The sequence below is a fragment of the Hemibagrus wyckioides genome, linkage group LG04 (genome assembly GCF_019097595.1).
Source record: "Hemibagrus wyckioides isolate EC202008001 linkage group LG04, SWU_Hwy_1.0, whole genome shotgun sequence".
In the NCBI taxonomy this organism is placed as follows: domain Eukaryota; kingdom Metazoa; phylum Chordata; class Actinopteri; order Siluriformes; family Bagridae; genus Hemibagrus; species Hemibagrus wyckioides.
Window position 1 is genome coordinate 19,237,311 of NC_080713.1, and position 19,913 is coordinate 19,257,223.

At 37.8% G+C, this 19,913-nt stretch overlaps 1 protein-coding gene across 6 annotated transcripts in view; it reads left to right on the forward strand.

The window, feature by feature from the left end:
* mgat4c (mgat4 family member C) overlaps positions 1 to 19,913 on the forward strand; it is a 125,634-nt gene that overhangs the window by 20,662 nt on the left and 85,059 nt on the right. For 4 of the 6 annotated variants that reach the window (XM_058387068.1, XM_058387071.1, XM_058387070.1 and 1 more), the window contains exon 2: positions 13,655 to 13,731. The exons of the other annotated variants lie outside the window; for them this stretch is intronic. The gene's annotated coding sequence lies outside the window, so the exon portion shown is untranslated. The remainder of the gene's footprint in view (positions 1 to 13,654; positions 13,732 to 19,913) is intronic. 6 annotated transcript variants of the gene reach the window in all.

Here is a 19,913-nt window from a genome sequence, read left to right on the forward strand (position 1 = left end):
CTTCTCCAGAGCACTGTGCTGAGAGTGAAGTCTACATTAAGTATTGATGACAAGGATGATTAAAATTTGAAAGGCATTTTAAAAAGTACATTAATGGTTTCCACAGGCAAGGTCAACACAGGAATTGGGGGGAATCTGAAAACTTTTAACTTTAATATTACATTGGAAAACCTACAGCACATTTCTGAGAATAGAAATCATTACATTCGATATAAGTGTTAATCTGTTGTTAACACCATTTTGACCGTGAATATGTGGTGTGGGCAATTTTTCATTCACAAACACTTTCCTGTAATGCTTTAAAGAGCTTTATAGTGTGATAGAACAGAGAGATGATTGGAAGAGTATGGGTTAAATGCAGACGTGCAGCAAAACCCATAGGTTAAAAGGTTGCAATACATGTGAATTGTGTCTGCAGGCTTCCAGACTGTGTATTTTGGCAGACTTTTTGTCTCCATTCAATGTTTGCTAGTGAGATTGAGAATTGAGAGAGGTCACAGTGGTGTTGATAGTAGTGGTTATGATCACAGACACAGACACAGGAGGAGCAAACGCTTGGCAATATTTTTTATTTTACAATATTGTTGCCGCTTCACAGCTCCAGGGTCCTGGTTTCAGTCCTCAGCTTGACCTACTCGTTCTCCCAGTGCTTGTGTGGGTTTCCTCTGGGGTCTCTGGTTTCTTCCCACTGCCCAAAAACATGCAGACATGACTACTCTAAATTGGCACTAGGTATGAATGTATGTGTGAATAGTGCCCTGTGATGGACTGCTGTTGCATCCAGGGTAAAAATTCCTGCCTGGAACAAAGAGACCTCAAGAATGCCTATGAATTTATTAGAACCCTGGTTGGATTACAATGGTTACTGAAGGCAAATGAATACATTTCTATTCCTCCATACATTCATCACAAATGTAATGCAACAAGGTTATTCAGCTTTTGTCCACAAAAGGCTACACACATTAAATAGGTTTATTATTAGTGTTTATTTTCACACATTTGATAGTATTCTTTTAGTCATAGCTTCAGTTTTGTTTTTTGTTTTGTTTTTGTTTTTTACCAGAAAGTCTTTCATTTTGATATATTGATTAATGCAGCTGGTTCTGAATAAAATGTAGTTTTTGCAAACAATTAGTCAGTTCCAAAAACACAATATTACCACATTGCTAACTCAGGGGAGCCTCTTACCTCCAGGTGTAGAGGTTCAAATCCCACCTGTGCCTTGTGTGTATGGAGTATGCATGTTGTCCCTTCGGGTGTTTCCTCCCCCGTCCAAAGACGTGTTGTAAGTTGACTGACATCTCTGAATTGTCAGATTGTGCCCCGTGATTTTCTTGGTGTTCTCTACCTTGTACCCTGAGTTCCCTGGGATATCCTTCGGGCTCCATGTGACCCTGTGTAGGATAAGCTGTAGAGAAAATGCATGGCTAGATTATAAACACAATGCTGCTACACAGAGAAAAATAAGGTTTATTTATATTTAAATGTTTTCATATTGACACCACAGCCTAATTTAACATTGATAACAGTGATAAACTTTCTGTATGAAAACAAATAAAAGTGGTTCTGTCTCTTAACACCATTAGAATACCTGGCATTTGAGACATCTCCTGTCTTTACTTCATATGTGCTGTTTTATTTCTGGAAATGAACAAACATAGGTGAGACATTTGAGTTTCTGTACAAATGGGATGCACATTTATTTAGTTTTTTAAACTGTTGATTTCTAATGCCCTTTTCTGTGAAAACATGCTTTTGAAGGAGTCTTCAGTGTCAGGACACTTTCAGACACTTTAAAACCCTTCACCAATGTGACATTTTTGTGGAGATTTTATGGAGCTGGACAGTGCTTCACACTGATTGCATAAATGCCACAGTCATGATTATTCATTTTCTTTGAGAGACCACAGAGTAGTCTTGCTTTCCTTGCAGAATAAGAATAAGCTTTAACAATTGTTCTTCTGATTTATTTGTCAGTCCATTCTTCGTGGAATCTGTGCTGACCTATCCCCTTTTTTAAATCATTTTTATTTTGAAGATACCTTGAAACTTCACCTAAGCAACAGAATCAGACTAAACTGAAAACACAGAAATGGTAAGATAGATATGATCTACAATTGTGGTTCTCATAGAAGATAATAAAACTGTTTTTATTATCCTTGGACTATAAAAAAATTAGAATGGGCTGAACAACCTGCAGGCTACTTATGGACTTGTAATATTTTACAACATTTGTATATAGCTTTGTTTACCTAATCTTTCCCCGCTGGTCCAGGGCTTTGCTTATTATATTTCTCACCTAATTCAATACACTGGCTAATTATCACACCCTTGATATTTAGATGATATTAAAAATAGAATAAAAAATCACTAACCCATGCAGTGCTATAGATAGACTATCAGAGCTGGATCTGAACGGAAGTCCTTCTTAGACCCTGGGGGAATGGCAGTTAAATGGTCTGGTCCCCTTCTCGGACAAACGGCTGTTCAATCATCCAGGAGACTGGAACCTTAGGGGAATGGAGAAATATGTTCTGACTGTAAGTGCTACATGGTTTAACACTTCATCAAGCCGCAGAGAACCATATTGATAGATATGGACTGGACAAGGCAATAGGCTCTGTCTCCTTTCTCCTCACTAAACAATGCGCTTGTGCGCACAATCACACTGGCCACAACAGCTCTTGGCTGGTGACATAAAAACATCGTCCCCAGGCAGCGCCTGAGAGAGAATGCATTAAAAGAGTCTGTTATTGTGTCTGTAATGTAGCAGATATCACTAACCCTTTGTAGCTTGCACTGAATAAATTATTGCTTTGATACATTTTGCTGTCAGTCATGTTACCTCTCCTGACAGTGAAGTACAGGCTGCAGTTCTAACCTTACATCTTATCAGGGCTTCTTCTAAGTTTACAGTAGTGATTTGTGGTCACTTTTAAAGGTCACTGTAGAGCGTTCAGGTGGTAGCTTTAATATCATGCTCATTAATTATAGATCCAGATGGGTTTTTGCAGTGAAATCAAGAACTGTTGGAAGAGTGAAAAGTAATCTGCAGAATAACCTGAATTTTTTTATGCGCAATTTAAATTATTATTATTATTTTATCCACAAAAGCCTAAGGCCATGCATTTGAAGAGAGTGTACAAAATGTACCTTTTTCTTTGTTACCTGCTCGGCAAAGTACTTAAAATTCCCCCTGACTTCACCTGTGAGCTTTAAGTGAGATTCCTGCCTGTGCTCCTTTCATGGTCGAGGTCTCTGTGAGGGCTTTAACTTAGCAGCACCCTGTGGAAAGGTCTGTCTCTTTCCTGTGCCCTCTAACCTCCTACTGTGCCGGCTACGGATGAGTAAACGAGACATGGGCATGCTTAGAATACTACAAATGTACAAAAAGATTTTTAAATATTCCGTGTTGCAGCCAAATTATTCAAAATTATTCAAATATTCATTATATGTGTTGACTGATTGCTTTGAATGGACATGAAAAATAAATTTGATAATGGCTTCAAAATAAATAGCATAATAATTTTTGTCATTATTTTGGTCTTTGCTAAACACGATTCTTTGTGATGGTTTGATGTTTCCCACTGTGCCAAGAATTAGACCTTGATATTTAAACACAAAAAATCAAACAATCAAAGCATAAATAATCTAAAACTAGGCAGTAATAACTGGCAGTAAACAGGCGCTAGCTCACAGTTAGTAGAATGCTTTCTAAATCGTATTATAATAAAACTTTTTGGTCCCACAAAGGTTTTCTGGATGTGTTGAGAATGTTTGTACATATAATTACATGCATACTGCATGTTATCACTGATGTGCCTACACTGTTGCCACAACATTTTATTTGCAGAAATATTCATGCCAGGCTTTCCAAAATGTCAATTCTGGTGAACACTGGTGAGCATCATTTGAAGCAAGCAACTATTATAGCAGATATTTTATAGCATCGTAGGAGCGCTCCTGTTACCACATTATAGCATAACCTTCTTCAAAGCATCTGAAATCAAATAACCTTCTGTGTTAACATGGGACACAAAAGGATGAAGATGATATTGAACCTGAACATGGGAAACATGATGATAAATACATGAGCAGACAGGGCAGGGCAAGACTAAGAATAGCATGATAAGAATATAAATGGAAACACATGAGTCTGGCATAAACAAAAGCACTTGGAAGTTGCAAGGGTTCACCTATGTGTCAGAGTTATTTACGTAGTTTTAAAACTCTTCATATAGCCATTTCATTAACATGCTGTGGATATACATGGATATTTTATAGATATCATGAGCAATACATTAAGCATTTATAGTCAAGATTTTAAATTATATTGGGAATAAGCCTATCTTTGATCAACCTTGAAAATGACATTAACCTCTGAAAATGGTGCATACAGGAATATAGCAAATGATTTGTTCAGATGCCAGAAATAAATGCAATCTTTTGCATGCACTTCACATTCCTTAAGGTCTTAAGAAATGTCCATCATGCCTTCTTCGTTTAAAAAGTTCCAGACTGCCAGTCAACATCAACACATTAGCAAGTCAGTCCTTGAAGAGGCAGAAAAAATGGATTACAGTATTAGTTTTATGAGAATTTCACCACATAATCATTTATGTATGCTAAGAATTTTAGTTCATTTTAGTAGGTGGATGTGTTGCTCAAGTAATTATAATGATGTAGCAGCTGTGAATGCTAAAACTGCTATTAGAGATATTATATTCCTACATTCATCTTCATTAACCTTTACCTTTAGTCCGGATGCAGTGGATGCAGTGACTATCCCACACAAAACTCACACACATTCACCCTAGCTCAGGATCAAACCTGGAACCCCCTGGATATTACATATTGAGTATTGGTTATTGAAAGGAGGTCGATTCATCAACACAGTTTCTTTTCAAGAGCTTTGATTTACTAAGATCCAAAATCATGTGCACAAACTTGCACATAGAATGAAATAGTGTGTGCATGTTGTAGGTGATTTAAAGGGAATAATTGTATGAATTGCATTAGGAAGCAAATATAAAGCAAATATAAATTAGGTGAGGTCAGATATCTAAAAAGACCCCCAGAAAATGATTTATAATTGCATTATTATTGTGTGTCTAGTAGCTTCTTTTCCCAGGCTCTGTTTAAACACGGTTGGCATTGGATATGAGAACATGTAGTGAATATTTCATTAGAAACTTACATTATCTCTGTAATATTTAGTGATCCTTTCACAAAACTCTGATCATTTTCAGATAATAAGGCAGAGCTGCAATAAGCATTCTCTGACTTTAAAACTGAATTGTATAATTTGCTGTTCAACTGGCAGAAACTGATAGAAAATATAATACCTGCTTTTCAGTCAAACTAATTTGCACTCACAATTGGTGTCCCAGAAGTGACTTTCAGGTTTAAGTAAATCTCACTGTACTCAGTAAATCTACTTGCAGTGATTCCACACTTAACAACTAGGTAGAAATCAGACATATTGCATATTCGGTGAGGCAAACATATAAAATTAGATGACATAAAATGTTTCTTTTCTAAAAGACGCAATCTTCCATTAAATTACGTTTTTTTTTTGTTTTGCCACATTTTTACACATTTAAGCCTTTAATAAATCAGTAGCTAGGTGTGCAATCCTATAAATTTAGGTTTTATTCTTATAAACCTTTATAGCCTTGCATTGATTCTCATAGTAAAAAAATTCTTTAATGTTTTGCATCCCTTGTTTGTCTAAGGTTCTCTCAGCCTGTTATCAGTACCATCTCTAATCCTTGGCCCGGGTGGACCTGTAGCCACCTCATGCCTCATTGCCCTCGCTCTCCACCTCTCCTAAACCCTCTTAATATGTTGTGCAGAGGTGATTGAAACAAACCCAAGGTAGTGTCAGGACCCCAGTCACCATGTAATTGAATTCTTCTGTGTTTGCACTATCACACCACAGCAGAGCAGTGGAAATGGAGAAACAGAAGAAAACAGACACCTACTCTCCTCATCAAACAGCAAATAGAGACTTGAGATCTGTTTGGCACGAGCAGAGTTTTAGCAAAGAACACTTATTGGAAAAGCAGGTGAAGGTTATGTCCACTAATTTCTAACATATTTCCTCACATATTCCGAAATGGCCTTGGTTTATATGAAAACTGGAACATCTTTCTTTCTTTTTTTTGAAACAAGTTTTTGTTTTAAAACAAAAATCTTTTTGGGGGGGATTGAAGTGTGTGAAGTGTCTGAAAATAACAGTACGTTTAGTTCCTGTTTGGAGGACAGGACCACAGTTAGAGTCATGCATTGCGTGATTGGATGACGTCTCTTTGTCTTCGTCCTCCCACCCGTCACTTTCCTACATGTCCAATTTGGCCAATGTTGCTTAGTGACGGCGCTCCATGAGGCCACTTGCTGTGTGGTTTCAAATCACAGCCGAGTTGCACCTACCAGTCTCTAGCCCTCCGATAAGGAGCACAGAAAGAAGCTGGCTGTAATTTATCTAAGGCTATTTTGTGATTCAGATATACTGTTCTGGATTCAGCCAAGCGGTAAATTGCTTTCCTCTGGGAGCAGGTCGCATTGTGGGGTCGACAAAGCAGAGCTATTTTTCTCTCTTCCACTACCCTGTTATATCTGTCTCCATCTCACTCTCTGCCTATCGCTGTATGTCTTTCAACAACCGCCACACCCACCATCCCTTCTACCCAAACTGTTGAGCGAGAGAGTGATTCTATAAGCAATCATCACAGTGACTGCAATTAGGGGCGATAATAGCAGGCATGGAACAGCAGGTCACAGGGATTCAGTGAGCTCTGAAAGGTCAAAATGATGTAAGCCATGAGAGGGAGACAAACACTTTTCTGAAGAGTAGTCGGCTTTAAAAGTGAAGTGGAAAAAACATATATAGTAGAGCTACATATACTCAAGGACTTTCACATATGCTATATTTCATCTTTTTTAATTAAACCATGCTCTGTTTACCCCTTGGTGTAGTTTGTTTGGGCGCGATGGCAATCACACTCAGGTATAACCTGAGACCTCTTCAAAAAGTTGGACTTGGTCTGGTTCTAGGTGAAACCTGGTGCAGTTTAACTGTAGTGAGAATATACCCTGATTTGACTGAACTGCAGGGAGTGAAGCAAACATGCTGTGTATTATGGAAGATATGAAGTTATGCAGATTAGCTATGATATTATATAAGGCACAAATTAAGCCAAAGAAAATGTGCCTGCTGTAGCCGCAGATCCCTGTTCTTGGGTAAAAAGAAGGAAATCTGATGTGGTCTTCTGCTGTTGCAGCCCATCCACTTCAGCATGTTGTGCATTCTGTGATGTTTTTCTGCTCACACTGGTAGTTGTAGCCCAAGTGGTTAAAGATATGGCTAACACCTTCTCCTCTGGGGCTGCTGAATCATTGCTGACCCTGTGCTCTGACCCCAACTTCCAAAGCTGGGATATGTGAAGAAATAATGTGTTGTGAAACACTGTGCTGTAATGTGTATGTGACAAAAATAAAGTCTTCTTCTTCTCAAAGAATTGTTATATAAGTTACCATAGCCTTCATGACAGCTTGATCCAGTCTCTTAATCTATTAAACAAGGTATTTCTCCCCTCATCAAAAAGGCCCACAGAACTTCCACTCACTGCATGATTTTTGTCTTTCGCACCATTTTGTGTAACCTCTAGAGATTTTGTGTGTAAAAATCCCAGGAGATGTGCAGTTTCTGAAATATTCAAACCAGCATAGAGGAGCAGCTGTACTGTTGTTCCTATTTTCACATTTTTTCAAACTCTCTAATCATTTATTCAGCATTGGGCCCATGTTTTCTGTGCCAACTTTATTTCCAAAATTTCTGCATCACTTTGCTAAAGTTTTAGAAACATCATTTTAGCCCCATAACTTTTCACAAATCTTTATTTGTATTTCTTTGTTTTTCTTTCTTTCTCAGTGTGAAACTAAGTCAGATTAAATAGAAAGCAATTAAGAGATGTGATGTGTGTGATATGTGTTGCAATATACAGAAATCGTTAATAATTTCAGCACATATTGATTGTGATTCCTATCGCCTGGTGACATGAAATAAAATTAGTCAATATAACTGATTGACTAATTTTTTTTATCATTTCATGAAATTAAAAAAAAATCACAGTAATATAGAAACACATCTGACATGGCCTCTCAGTTGCAGATGCTTTAATTTGTCTGTTGAGTTTTCATATTAAGAAGAGAGCATGAGTGGATTATTATCACTCAGTAATGCACCATCTGGAAGTTTGAAAGTTGAGTGAAATCTACAGTAAGTGATGTATCCTGGTTAGAATTGTGCTTGATCTAGAGCCTATCCCAGGAACATGAGGCAGTGTTAGACCCTGAAAAGATGTCAGTCTATTGAAGCATTTCACTATATCATTAAAAGTATGTGGACATCTGACCATCACACCCATGTGCACTTGAGTCCCACCTTTACTGTTATAAAAAAAACTCCACTCTTTTGGACTGTGGCTGTAGTTACTGTGCACTTAGTGCACCGTAAGGCATTTCAACATGATTAAATGTGGAGACCAAAGTTCACCTGCTGCTTTAAAAACGTGAGTCAAATCAACTTGAAGATAAGCTTTGTCCCAACTCATAAGTAGTAGTAGACAATGGATTACTTTACACTTAATCGACTTGAGTTAAATATACAAAACTTGTCATGACAACTGGAGTTAAAGAGAATAAATAAGTTCACGTAATCATAATAGGACTCTCATGTTTTATACTGTGCTCATTCAGCCACAAGTATGGGAAGCCAAACACATCAAAAGTGGGACGAAACCGCGCCACCCGATTGAGCCGCCCTGGGCGGACCAAATATCTGCGCGGCCCAATGGACAGAGCAGCGCGACAGTCCGGATAGTGCAGAGATGAGCTGGTTTACTTGCGCAGCCCAGTGGATAGCGCAGCACGGACCAGTTTCAGTCGAGCAGCTCGGACCAACTTCAGCAGCGTTGCTCGAACCACAAACCTGCGCGACCCACTGGGCAGCGCTGCGTGACTCTGATGGAAATAGACCCCGCCCACCATCAATTTACATTTTACCCACAATTCTCTGCTAGGAAGCACAAGTGCAAACCAGGCTCGGTAAGGCGCATAGTAGAAACAATATTAAATAGTCTTGACATTTTGAATAAAATTGAAGACGCTTTGGAAAGCAGAAGAAACACTTCACAAAATGCAGAAAATGAAGGTAGAAGGCTTTTTATTCCTCAAGTTTGAACACAAACAAGACCAGCGACACAATCAAGCCCAAAATGTAAAATTCCTGCTTTGAACAGCCCCTTCCGTTGCAACTTATGCATGTAATTCCACGAAGTACTGTCGAACAACACTGCAGTTTCCATAAAGGAAAAATAAACATTAGAAATTTAAGAAGTTCACATTCATACTGTCTGGCTATATTGTTGTAGCCTAAGCTTCCATGTGCACTTTAAACTACAGCGGAGAATTGTGGGTAAAATTGATGGTGGGCGGGGTCTATGTCCATCAGAGTCGCTCAAGTTGGTCCGCGCTGCTCGACTGAAACTGGTCCGCACTGCGCTATCCACTAGGCTGCGCAAGTAAACCAGCTCATCTCTGCGCTATCCGGACTGTCACGCTGCTCTGTCCATTGGGCCGCGCAGATATTTAGTCCGCCCAGGGCGGCTCAATCGGGTGGCGCGGTTTCGTCCCACTTTTGATGTGTTTGGCTTCCCATACACAAAAGCATTAGTCAGGTCAGGCACTGATGCCTGAGGAGTAAAGGGAGTAATGGGGCGCAGTCAGCAATCAAATTCATCCCAAAGGTGCACATACTGTTGGGGTTGAGGTCAGCCATTGTGAACCTTACTTCATACACTGGGGCATTGTCATGCTCGAATAAGTTTAAGCCTTTTAGTTCTAATGAGGATAATCTTAAGCTACAGCATACAGAGACATTCTAGAGAATTCAACTTTTCAACTTTTTGGAAACAGTTTCAAGAGGTTTGGTGGTCAGGTGTGTAATATGACTATATAACTTGGTAATTCCTACATTAAAAAAAATTAAACATTAAACTAATAAAAGCCAAGCTAATTAATGTCTTTTTTTAATACATTGTCACTTCAGGATGGAGAAAAAGGTCAGTCATTGTAAATGCCAAGACTGAAACAGAGAGCACAGAAATGGAACAAAAATATAACAAGTGTGTGGAAAGTAAGAAACACGGGTATAGCGGATTGTCAAACCTGTGCAGAGGCTGACGTTCCTGGTGTCTCTGGGGGTTTAGGTTAAGCCTCATACATAGCACAAGTTCATCCCATAAGAGCACCCCAAGCCATCAAAGAAAGCAGACATGAATTTGAAATGTAAATGCAAAAATTCATCTTACCAGGAGGAAGATTCTGGCTGCTTTTTTAGCTTGATGCAAGGTCACAGAATTACAAAATGGGTAACAGAGAAAAAAATAATCCCTTGTGTAATTCTAGACATATGGATTTCTTGGTCTGGATGTTTACACACTGTTACAACAGCTTTTTAACAGTTTTGTATTTCATCATAAAGCATATGAATTGCTATATTAAATGGGGTCAAATTCCATTGTTTAGTAAATAATGTTGCTTATCATCTATATTTGAGACATGTATTCGCATACAAATAACAAAAGGTTCAGTTGCCTTGCTGATAAAGATAAATCCAAGTGATTGCTGTATTAATGCATTACAATGTATATCAGTGTGGAAAGCTTGTTGTTGTCCTTATCATCAGCCTTCACAGGAGCTCGATAGTGGCAAGATATTATACACTGTTGATCTGTGTTGTGTCAAGGACCTCTCTATAAGCACCTCTGTGGCTCCAGCAATGAAAACCCAACCACATTGGTAAATAAATTGTCCTTGATGGTAGTCATTTATGCGATCAGGAGATTTAAAAGATTTTAAAGATTTAAAAGAGTCGCATCACATATTGACTTTTATACTATTGCATTATTGAATTCTTGAAAAGTTGTGGATTCATTTTCTATAGGTTCAGTGCATACAAGAGCTTTGGTTAAATTTTAAATGATAGCTTTTTAAGGTGGTTAATATATTAGAATATATTACCTTATCATTTCTGTAGTAATAACTCGTGCGTAAGGATTTGTATGGCTCCACATAATTGGATACTAATAAGCCAATTATAAAGAAAAATGGTATTTAACACAGAAATTAGATGTCATACACACTCTCACCTGTCTACCACTAACCTCCCACTAGTCAGTTGTGGGAATCTGTGAGCACATGTATGTGAAATAGTGTTTTATAAGATTGTGTTATTCTACCCTGTAGAATAACACAATGTAATGTAAAATGTAGGTGTTAACTTTTACCCTCTTTAGGTTATTGTTGTTGTATGATAACAAATAGTTAATAAGTTAGTTGGTAGGAATTTGCAGGTGAGCTAATTAGGGAGAAAATGTAGGGAAATCACAAGGAAACAGCCAGTCAAATCAAGGTGTACTGTAATAGGAAAATAACCTACTTTGGGTACCACACCATCACAGAATGGAATATATTTCAATAACCTCACGCCATGTCGTGTTTTATTCCTTACTTAATCAGCTATTCATAAAAGAGTCACATTTTCCTGAAACAGTTTAGTAAAAAATTGATTATATTTCAGAGTTACAAGGAGTTCATGCAAGTCCTAGATTCTTTATTTGGCAAGATATGCAACTGTCAGCATGTGCAAACATAACTAGCGACACTCATCATTTTCATTCTCTAAATCTAATTCAGATGCAATCAGTTTGATACTTATCCTGTTTCCACTGTGACACGCTCACCTCTGCTGTTCACCTTGCTTAAATGTAATCCTTACCAAGCTAAACTGGGAACACTTTGAAAGAGTCAGTTTCTATGCAAAGATGATGCTTAATTCATGAGGCTGCATTGAATTAACCTAAAAGGGCTGGTTGTGATTGATTGATTCTCCAAGCAGACATGGGAATATTCCTCATGTGATGGTTCTTTATGCATGAGGTTACAGCAGGTCATAGACGGAAAAGTTAAATCACAGATTTGGGGCAGAGAATTATACCACAGTGCTGTGATGGGAGACAGACTACTGGTGGATTTGTGAAACATATTGAGGATCTGTTAGATACACAATATAATGTGTAAAAACATATTGTATTCTTTTAGGTCTAAATCCAGCGCACGTGTACTGGAAAATATATGGGCCAGTACATATATACTGGGCATATATAATAGAAATACAGTCAGTTTTTCTTAAAGGTCTTAAACTATGTTTTTTTTTCTTCATTATGCTGGGGTTATACCACCATGTGTATGATTAAAACAATTAACTATTAATGTATCCTTGCAAGTGCAGACCTTTATTTTACAGGGTGTTAAAATAACAACTAACATGGTGACTTTACTCAAAACAGCGAAACATACACACTTTAGGCAAGACTATTGCAGGCAGAGCACCAAACAAACACAGCATCAACAGATGCAGGACCAAGAGGTACACAGAACACAAAACAGGAGTGATAAGCGAGACATTTTACAAAGTCATGTGACATGCAGGGACTGATGGCTAGTTGAATGTAAGCGTCGAATTCAACATTACCATGACAACAGTACAGTTTGTTCATTTTATTTCTCAGAAGGCTTTACATCATTACAAAAACAAAGCTGTTCAGATTTGCGCAAAAACTTTGAAGAGGTTTGAGGTTTATATTTAAACTTACATTTAATTGAATTAGCAAATTTAAGGACAGAGGTCTGTCTTACTGATTGCACTTAATTTAACACTTCTTGACACCTTTTTTCTTGCTAGACTGACAATATTTAATATTTCTTTGGCCAACTTAAACCCTTACAAAACTCCTAGATCTAGAATGGTAATCAAAGGCAGTATTAAATATATTAATGCAAGGTTATGAATTAAATTTTCATGTGAATCATCTACACCCACATGAAGCACTCGAGAGGTCACAAAAAGATTTTTCCGTATGCATGGAGGAGCTTGGAGGAGATGACATCTTAAGGACCGAAATTTATATAGCATGTATAAATACTATGGTAAAATTATTAACTACGCCCACTTAAAGTTGGCTGTAACCGGAGCACTGGAGCAGCTTAGTTGATTTGTCTGCCAAGCCATGGCTATCTTCTTTAGAGTTTTAAAATTAAGCAAAACATGGCCACAATGTAGGACACACAAATTTAAAACGCTAATATGAAGAAAAACGTGATGTCTTCTGCAAAGGAAAACTTAAAGGAACAGCTTTCCTCATGTTAACACTGACTGGAATCTTGTTTAATACATGTTACATAAACATCTTACAAAAACCTTGAAATGTTATGTAGAACGTTAGAGTTTCTAAAAAGTCAGTTGTTAGTAAGGCTTAAACTATGTGAGCATCTGACACACAAGTTATCTTATAACCTCGTGGCTGCGTAATGTCGGCAAGACATGTTTTGATAGATGAGTAGAAACTTGAAATGAATTTGAAATGAATGATAATTTTAAAAAGCACAGATGATCATAATCTGAAACGTTCAAGACATTTCTACTAATTCTTAATAGAGATTTATTTGCTTTCTTATTTTTTGCATTTTATTGTTATAGTATTAGACTAAAATGTATGTTATTTTCTTGTTCTTTGCTTTTATCCTATAGTGGTTTTAAAAAAGAGAAACATCAGCTACATATCTACACGAGAAATCAAGCAGCTTTGGAAGGTGAACTGCGTGCAGGTAATTTCACTAATCTGAATAAACCACCCAGAAAATAATATGAAGCACAAAAGCATAGCTTAACTTTCCACATGTAAATATTGATATCTTTTTTTAACATTTTAGTTGCCAACATGTGCTAGTAAGTCTAAACAGATTCGAAAGTGTCCACTCGTATTGTGTTCCTATAAACATGTAAAAACATTGTTTTACTTTCCAAATTCATGATCCATGTAGTCAGGTTAAATCTGTTTCACAGGATTAAGCTAATTCGAGCATGTCAGGTATCTGTGTTTGCGGTATAAACCTAATGAAGTGAGGAAGTAAATGAACCGCCTCATCTCACACTCAACATCACTAGTTGCAGACCTGGTTGTTTGAGACGACAAAAGATATGTTAGATATATTTTCTCCTTCATTTTCACGAGGCCCTCCTTAAAAAACAGATGGTGCATTAGTGGAGACAAACTTTCAACAAGAGTGAATTTCCAACAAACAGAACAACAAGGCAGGAAGGTCTCTCGTTTTCTCTTTGTTTTCACTGACATTGGGTAAAGCCCATTGCAATTCGCAAAGAGCATTGTGAAATCTCTGTGCTGTGTGCTTTTTTCAAGTGTTTTATCACCTCTGAGGACAAGCAGAATATTTGAAGCAGTGAAAAATAATATCCAAAAGGATCTAATCCCTTTATTCGTGGTAAATATGCTGAGCAAGTTGTTTGCATGGAACTCTTGTTTATCGGATCCCTCAGCAGATGTCCACTAATGGGCACATATATGCTCACGCAGCACACATAACTACTTGAGAAAAATACTCAATCCTAGCAAAAAATTTACAATAAAAAAATGAGCACAGATCACATTTTAAAAAATTATAAATATATATACACCTGGTTGCAATGATCCAAAGATCCATTATTTGGTGAATGATGGATATTTCTACAATCTGGAACATACAGTGATACTCATTAATCATATAACTGGCTACTGTTGGACATACACTCACTGTCCAGTTTATTAGGAACAGCTGTAAACCTGCACATTCATGCAATTCATTAAGATCAGCCAATTATATGGCAGCAGCACAAAACAAATAACCATGCAGCTAAAGGTCAACAGCTTCAGGTAACATTCACAACAAACATCAGAATAAAGAAAAAGTGTGGCCTCTGTGACTTTGATAGGATGATGGATGTTGGTACCAGATGGGCTGGTCAGAGTATTTCAGAAACTAATGATGTCCTGGGATTATCACACACACCAGCCTAGAGTACCACAAGAACAATCAGAGTCACAAAGATCACATTTTAACCCCATTCTGATGTTTGATTTGAACATTAACCTAAGCTCTTGACCTGTATATGAAATGAATGATTATATGCGTTGCTTTCTCTCTCTCTCTTTCTCTCTCTTTCTCTCTCTATCTCTCTCTCTCTTTCTCTCTCTCTCTCTCTCTCTCATATATATGAGATGTGTGATCATAAGGTTTTGTGCTTTGTGCAGCTTGTGGAGTCCATGCCAGCTTAAGTCCACGCTGTCATTAAAGTAAAAAACAGGACGTACCAAATATTAATACACTCTGAAATTCCGAAATATTTAAAAGACTTCAAAGATCTGTGTCATATTACATTATTCATTGCTTATATTTTAAAACAATACTGCCACTGACAACTAAACTGGTTATCTGAGTTTTGGTTTGCATTTTAATAAACGATGTATATTTCATATTTCATTTTTAAAGAAAACCATTGTATGGTCCATTTTATTTTGTACAATTGCCATTGTTCTTTCCTGTCTTTAACAAAATGGATGTTGACAGGAGCATTCTTTTCTCCAGGCAGGAGTATAGCCCTTGTTCGTGTTTAATGAACATAATTAGTTAGATGCTTGGTGACAGGTTTAGTAGATGCCCGGTGCTAGGTGTGTACACTTGAATGTGAGGTATTGCACTCTGGCCTCTGCTGTAGCATGGTGAGTTCAATCAGCTTAATCACCCTTGTAGTTTTTCATCCATTTCCAATAAGACAGATGCACGGTCTAATTCTGTGCTGTATGAATTGTCCACCTGCTTGCTCGGTGCACCACCGCCCCTATTAAGCCAAATCAATGAATATCAGAGAAATGTCCACAGCAACAAATGAAGTGATTATTCCCTGTACAAAATGCCCAGGTGTAAGCAATGCCTACCGAGCCAAGAAAAATGGATGAAGCTGTGTGTGCCTTGTATGTGTATGCGTTGTATATGTGGCATAAGCGTGCAGTGAACTGGAGTGTAATTGTGTTTCGGTAAAGCAGCTGTGCACTCTGTCGATAGTGGTTGGGTGTGATAGAGCAGCCATGTGCAGCAGCCACAGATCATCTCACACAGGTGTATGTTCTCTATCAGGATCTGTGTAAAACAGATGAGACTTCAAGCCACTAACTCATTTATCATAGCTGCAAACTAACTGTGCATCTTGTTCCAGTTTTAAAGCTGAAATAAATATATAAATAAAGAAATAAATGATAAATAACCATGACAGGCTGTGCTGTTATTGGAAAATAATCAGTTACAGGGTGGTATGATCACAAAGTTGATTATTTTTCAATAATAGCAGGATCTTACCACTTATAGCACTTCTATATGAAGCTAATGAGAAAAAAACGCAGCTTGTTGTAAAACGTATTTTACCACTTCTTATTTATTTTAAGTGCTGACTCTAAACATTCCATCCATATGGATGATTATATGTGTTTATCCATTTATATGCTGTAACCACTAATGTCCTGTTTATATTAAAATGAGAGCATTCATATTAAATTCATCAAAACCTTAATGGACAAATCATTCATCAGCACTGTCATATAAGAATATCTTATAATATGAGGATTAATTGCATGTGCATTAGGTCACAAGAAAAGTTTTTAGAGGAATCAGTGCATCAGTGTTAACATAATGGTGGTGCTGTTGTGTGCACTGTGTACCACTGTGAGCTTATTGACTTTCAAAGAGAATTTTTAATGTGCTGTAGGCTTCCTCAACTACTATCTTGAATCTCTTGCTCATGTCTTGTACCCGCATTTTGCGTTCAGCAACAAAATTCTCCCTGAGTGTTGAGCTGATATAGAATAACATTGGACTGTGGATTAAAGAAATGAGGTTTGACAGCTGTACTTGTCAATCAGCAGGATTTTAGAACCTACAGAGGGCACGGTTATCCCAGTGAACACCAGACACTGAAAACACAGCAAAACGGCTTCCTGTGTTAATGGAGTGTCTAGATTTTCGGTCTAATTGTTTACAATATGCGCTCAAAGATTGAATCACCGTTGAGGTTAAAAGATCCCAAGCCTATAAATATATATATCAAAAAAGATGTTACTATTTATGGTCCAAATGAAGATAGACCAGGACCTTGGGCCTCATTCATTATTGTTTGAAGAAAGGTGTGTGTGGAGGTTTTCTAGGTAAATCATAGCTAAAATAATCAGTTAAAAAGTTTTAGTAATATTTATTTTCTTCATACTCATGTATAAATATTGATAAATGGCAAATCCCCCAAAAAATACCAACTGTGTTCAAAACACATCTGATTTAAATTAAACACAAAACTCTATGAAAGGTAAAAACTCAGAAAATGCAGAATAAAGAGTAAAGGAGTGCAGCATGTTCTAAATCTCCCAATAATGCAGCTTAGTCATTGCACTGCATCAGCTACTGTAGACATAAATTAAGCCCTTGAACTTTTAAAGGATGCCATTTCTTCTGTCCTGAGTGAAAAACTATTCTATTTGGTCATTAATAGGAATTGAATTTTTGATCATAATCCATATATAAAATTGCAGTTACCCCTTTTTGAAACATCAGAAATATTATCTCTCTCCATATCATTTATATGGTCAAACATGGGCACGGCAGTGATGGAAGGTTAGGGTTCAAGCCCCTACCAAGCTGCCACTGTTAGTCCCTCACATAAGACACTTAACTGCTCCAGTGCTGCTGCATCATTGCTGACCCAGTTCATACTGATCAGCTGATTTATGTGGTATGAATATGATCTAGACATACCACATCCACCATGTTAGCATTGTTCTGTGACCTACTGTTTCACATTAACTGCAAAAATTGTTTTTCTTGGTTAAACCTTCAACAAGTTTTCACTTACACAGGTGTTATTAAAAATTTTTTATTAACATTTAAAACCTATAGCACTTACACCCAACACTTCCATGCCAGTCCCATTGCCTTGTGTCCATTATTTCCAAAACACAGAACCTCAGCAGAAGCAGTAGGTCATACTGAGAATTCACATTGTGGGGGAGTGGTAGTTTAGTGGTTAAGGCATTGGATAAGGGCGTCTGCCAAATGCCAGAAATGTAAATGTAAGGATATTCAGATGCAGCTATGGACTGTCAAAGCAGAGCTTGATTGTTCTTGATGAGCCCCAGGTCTTCTCCATATTTCTTCATTTAGCATGCACTCTAGGAAATCATCATAACAACATCATTACAAGGTTTATCCACTCTGACTTAGCTTTTGCAGCATTAAAACCAGCCTATGTTTCATACAAAATGGCCACAAGCACACCATGTCTTGGGAGAATTATAATAACATAACCTTCAATCATCAGAGTTAGACTGTAGTAACTACACATTTCAGTCTATTCTCAGCAATCACACTGGCAGAGCCACATTAAAATCTGTAATTTCATCTGCAGACTTATACACTATGCATCAGCTGGTTCATCTGCGATGCCACACTGAGATGGCGTTAACATCGTAATCAGAAAGCAGCTCTCAGGGGCAGTGGTGATGATGAAAGTGTGGCTTTTTTCCTCCTTCTGCCTCCTCCATGCCATGCTGTGTGAGGGATGTGGAGGTGCGGTGGCCAGAGCTGGATTAAAGATCATATCAGTGGCAGTGCGGCAGAGGCAGAGCTCTGACAGGAATATGGAGCCTTTGCAACAGGAGCTCACAGGAGAAGCGAGTGCTGTTTATAACAGAGCACATGAGAAAGCCTGAGTGAGAAATTTCAGCACCATATAGTGCATACATTTACCCAAACTGATTAAATATATAATTGGTATGGGATCTGGGATGTAACTGAATGTAGAAATTTTGACATGTTTGTGTATAGCAGGGATGTGACTGAATATGAATAGATTATGTGGACTGAACAGATAATGTCTTCATACACAACAGATACAAATACAGATATGAACAAGGAGTGCACTATTTATTGAATGATTGCATCATGTTGAAATGCATGGGGACTGGGATCCAGCAGAATGCAACAAAAATCAGGTGAGGCAGAGGTTTTTACTTTCATGTGGGTGTGAGCAAACGGTCAGATTTAAAGCTCATGGGATAAACAATGACCATGTTGCATTTACAGTGTTTATTTATGACATGCTGACAGTGCTGTCATTTCTATCTTTGGGCTTTTTCCATTGGGGGGCATAGATTCATCCATCCTTCCATCCATTTTCTGTATTGCATGTCCTACCCTGGAGCCCTCCTCAGGGGCCTCGGGCCAGAAGGTGGGTGACATCTTGAACGGGTTGCAAACAAATCAAAGGGCACAATCAGGCACCACAGACAATTTGGAGATGGCACTCAGCCTATAAGGCATGTATTTGGACTGGAGGAGAAAAGTGGAGAACCCCAAGGGATAAGGCGCAAACTATGCACACACATAGCAGAGGTGGGAATCAAACCCTCAACCCTGAAGGTGTGAGGCAAACATGCTAACCACTACACCTCTACACATCTAACTAACACCCCCACCCTTGTAGTATTCATGTTTAGCTATGGGTTTAAATATGAATACTGAAATTTTGAGCTCTAAACAGATACACCTTATGGCACTGCGTTACACTACTAATGAATAGTATATAATAACAAATTCAAAATCATATAAAAAAACATGATGTTTAACCACATATAACACCAGCAGGTATGACAGTATTCTGTCTTTTCTCTCTTTTCTTTGTTGTGCTCAGAACACTCCACCTTAATCAGCTTCATTTTCCCCCCGAATGAAAAGTTATCTGCTTTCAGTACACATCATAATGCTATGGTCGGTATTACATTTTTCCGCATGGGTTTCCTTTTGGGTTTTTTTGGTTTCTTTCCACCTCCCAGTAGTTATGTTTAATTGCCCCTAGGTGTGAATGAGTGTGTAAATGTGTGTGTATGATGCTTTCCAATGGTCTGGCATCCCAT